The following is a 4,646-nucleotide window of genomic DNA, read 5'->3' on the forward strand; positions in this document are numbered from 1 at the left end:
ATTAGTTATAAAAAGAAATGAAGTCTTGATGCTACAACCCAGATGAAATTTGAAAATGTTGTACACACAAGCCAGTGAAACAAGCCAGTTCCAAAGGAATATCGTGTGATCCCACTTATATGAACTATGCAGATTTGAGAGAAACTAAATTTTATTAGTGGTTACCAGGGGTGGGAGAGAAAGAAACAGGAGACTCACTGAATACTGTATAGTGGTGATAATTGTATAACATGATTAATGTAATTAATGTTATTAAAATACATATAAAAATGTTCAAAAATATGATTTGTTATGTATATACTTATACCACAACTTTTAAAAAAATGGTAAAATTGAGAAGTAAAGCAGTTGCTACTATCTTATATTCAAGGCAAGTCCCATGTGAGCATTATTTTCTGCCTACTTGAAATGACCCTTGTACCAGTCACTGGTGAATTATCAGAGATCTTGATCAGTTTTCCAAAACAAAGGCTTCATAGAAAAAGGTGTTTCACAAACAGAAGAATTGTGTGGCCAATTGTACACTGAATTTATAAAGATACATTACCAAGGTCTTGTCTTGACACCCCCTTCCCCACCCCCACCCCCCCAAGTAAAGCATCACTGTAATGGAATATGCTAGATCAATAAAATAGAATTTTCAGTACTGGGTTTTGAATGTACAAAATTTTATTAAAGGATAATAAGTGCATTGAATAAAAGAAAATGGCTACTAATTTTGGATATAAAACCATTTCTTAAACTTGCTCATTGCTGTGAAGTCCAAATTGACTCACAGATGAACTTCCAGCAGGATTTCAGGGTCTGTAAGTCACACAGGAGGAGATTGCCCATCTTTCTCCTGTGGAGTAGTTGGTAAAATTCAAACCACCTGCAGTTGGATGAGCAACACAACTCCTTTCCCATGCGGCCACAGAGGCACTAATTTTTTTCAAAAGTCTAGGAAAATATACTGCTGACTCCTGAGAGGTAATCTTTAGGATTACTGTATCTTTAATACATAGCCTTCTAGACCGTGCTTGTTGCAGGCAGGTGTGACTGATTTGTAATAAACCTGTAGGATTCAGTGAGCCTCTTAGGAAAGGGAACTACTCCATGAGATTTCTAAGGCAGTCATCTTCACCAAAGATGACTGACTATCACTCTGTGAAACTGCTGACCTTTCGGCTACCACTGTCACACCATGGTTTACGGTGTCTTATATGTACTACAAAGAATACTGCCATATATCTTTTTTTTCCAACAGGACAGAGAATGAGAAATTCTTTATTCCAGTACACATTGAGTACAAGTAAATAAATAGGAGGAGGGTAGAGGGAAGGTTTATCTCGGCTTTGTTCACAACAGCAAAAAGATGGAAACCAGTGCCCATCAACAAACAAATGGATAGAAAAAGTGTGGTGTATTCACACAATGGAATACTATGCTGTATTGAAAAATAAGGTTGTTGTTGTTATGTGCTGTCGAGTCACTTATGACTAATAGCGACGCTATGTACAACAGCCCTAAACTCCGCTCTGTCCTGTGCCAATCGCACCGTCTCTGACACTTCCATCCCAATTATCCCAGTCACTGAATCAATCCACCTCATAGAGGGCCTTCCTCTCCTGCGCTGTCCCTCTACCCTCCCAAGCATGATGTCCCTCTCCAAGGACAAGTCTCTCCTCACAACATGTCCAAAGTATGTTAGACGGAGCCTCAGAATCCTTGCCTCCAAGGAGCCACCCGGTTTAACCCTTTCCAGGACAAATCTGTTTGTTTTCCTAGCAGTCCATGGTATTCTCAATACTCTTCTCCAGCACCACAGCTCAAAGGCATCAATTCTCCTTCTATCCTCCTTGGTCATTGTCCAACTCTCTGATGCATAACAAGTGATTGGGAAGACCATGGCCTGTATCAGATGCACCTTAGTCTCCAGAGTGACACCATTGCTCTTCAATACCCTGGAGAGGTTCCTAACAACAGACTTCCCCATGTTGACTGTGGAGCCAAGCAGACTAAAGTTGTTAACAATCTCAATCTCTTCACAATTCATCTTGATGCTGCCAATTGGTCCAGTGGTGAGAATCTTTGTCTTCTTGACATTGAGCCTCAATCCATATTGGAGGCTGCAGTCCTCGACCCTCTGCAGCATGCATTTCAGGTTCTCCTCAGTTTCAGTAAGCAGGGTTGTGTCATCTGCATAATGCAGATTGTTAATATATCTGCCACCAATCCTGATGCCACACTTCTCCTCATAGAGCCCAGCCTCTTGGATAATCTGTTCTGCATACAGGTTGAAAAGGTATGAAGATAGGACACATCCCTGGCATACACCTTTCCCAATTTTGAACCATGCAGTGTTTCCCTCTTCTGTTCTGACGACTGTCTCTTGGTTCGAGTATAGGTTTCGCATTAGAACAATCAAGTGTTCTGGAATTCCCATTCTTCTCAGAGTCAGCCACAGTTTGTTATGATCTACACAGTCAAATGTCTTTGCATAATCAATGAAACACATTCTTCTGGTATTCCCTGCTTTCAGCTAAGATCCATTTAACATCAGCTACAATATCCCTGGTACCATGACCCCTTCTAAACCCAGCCTGGACTTCTGGCAGTTCTCTGCTGATGTGCAGTTCCAGTCGTTTTTGGATAATCTTCAGTAGAATCTTGCTTGCATGTGAAATCAATGATATTGTTCTATAGTTTCTGCACTCAGTTGGGTCACCCTTCTTTGGAATGGGAACAAATATAGATCTCTTCCAGTCAGTTGGCCAAGTGGTTGTTCTCCAGATTTCTTGGCACAACTTGGTGAGCGCATCCAGGGCAGCATCTGTTAGCTGAAATATGTCAATTGGTATACCATCTATTCCTGGGGCCTTATTTTTTGCTATTTCCTTCAAAGCAGCTTGAACTTCTTCCTTCATCACCATAGGCTCTTGTTCATGTGTTATTTCATTAAATTCTTCTGTGTCTTCCAGTTCCTTTCTATACAGTGACTCAGTGTATTCTTTCCATCTTCTTTTAATACTTCCTGGATCATTTAATATTCTGCCTAAAGCATCCTTGATTATAGCAACTCGACGTTTGAATTTGTTCTTCAGATAGAATGACTGAATTTTGCACAATCATTGACTTACTCATTGCAAATGCATTTTATAAGAAACATAAACGCAGGTAATACACATGGATTCTACCTGATGGTATGCATAGGAATCAGATCGATTATATCTGTGGAAAAAACTGCTGGAGAAGCTAAATATCAGCTGTGAAAGCAAAGCCCCACCAGCTGTGAAAACAGACCACCAGCTACCCATATGCAAGCTCAAGCTGAAGCTGAGGGAAATTAAACCGAATACCCGGGAACCAAAATATAATTTTGAGTTCATCCCACCTGAATTTCAGAACAGTCTCAGGAACAGGTTTGAGGTCTTTAACACTAATGAGTGAAGACCTAATGAGTTGTGGGAGGAGGTCAAATGTATCATCCAGGAAGACCATTACAAAGACAGAAGAGAAAAAAAAAGACCAAAATGGATGTCAGAAGAAACTCTGAAGATTTCACTGGAGCGCAGAGAAGCCAAAGCACAAGGAAGAATTCAAGATACTAAAGAGCTGAACAGAAGATTCCAAAAGGCAGCACAGATGACAACGCACAATATTATAATGAAATGTGTAAGGAGCTGGAGTTGGAAAATCAAAAGAGCCCAAATCGTTCAGTATTTCTTAAGCTCAAGAAACTGAAGAAAAACAAGGAATTAATGAAATATTATTCAAAATGGATGACCCTGGAGGATATTATGCTGAGTGAAATATCTCAGTCACAAATGGACAAATACTGCATAGTGCCACTGTTGTAAAACGGGTCTGACATAGGAGTAGGGTGGGAGACTGAGAAAGATGGGATAAATTGCGTATACTGAATTGAAGCAGATGAGAGAGACTGTTTAAAAGGGATTTGTGATTAGACATTATTGTCATGACTTGAGTCCAGAATGAAGGCTGCATAGTGTAATGGACTTGGGGCGAGGGATTGAATGAAAGAATTTTTCTTTCACTTTTCAAAGAGAAGAACGAACTGGAGGGGAGGGGTGGGTAGGGAGAAAAGTGCAACAATGAATGAATGGAAATCCAAAATATCTGTACGTTTTCAATAATAATAATAAGAAGAAGAAGAAGAAGAAGAAGAAATAAATTTAAAAATCCTAATTTTGTGGAATAATCTCTTTGAAGGCGATTATATCTGCTCCCACTAGATGTCACTAATGATCAAGTTTCTTAAAACAGCTGAATTGGAGAAACCGAAAACTCTTGTACTCCCTCATCCTGTGAATGTTTTAAAACTGCACTTGTATTCTATATATTTTTTTCGGAATCTTTTAAGTCGAATGTGACATTTATTCCAGGGAACACAGCTTCATCTTATTTGACTGTAAGGCAGCTCATTTTTTGGATAGCGAGAACTCTGCTAACTGTCTTCCTTTATGTGGCACGCGAACTCGGATTTCATTTCTCCTTAAATTATCTTGCAGAAGACATGGATGACTCTGTTGTGTGATTTTTTTTTAAAAAAATAATTAACCACTGGGCCAATTGGCATCATCAGCATGGATGGTGAAGAGATTGAGATAGTTAGCAGTTTTAATTTACTTGGCTCCACAGTCAAC

This window comes from Elephantulus edwardii, unplaced genomic scaffold (assembly GCF_000299155.1).
Source record: "Elephantulus edwardii isolate Elephantulus edwardi_28Jun2011 unplaced genomic scaffold, EleEdw1.0 scaffold00535, whole genome shotgun sequence".
NCBI lineage: Eukaryota > Metazoa > Chordata > Mammalia > Macroscelidea > Macroscelididae > Elephantulus > Elephantulus edwardii.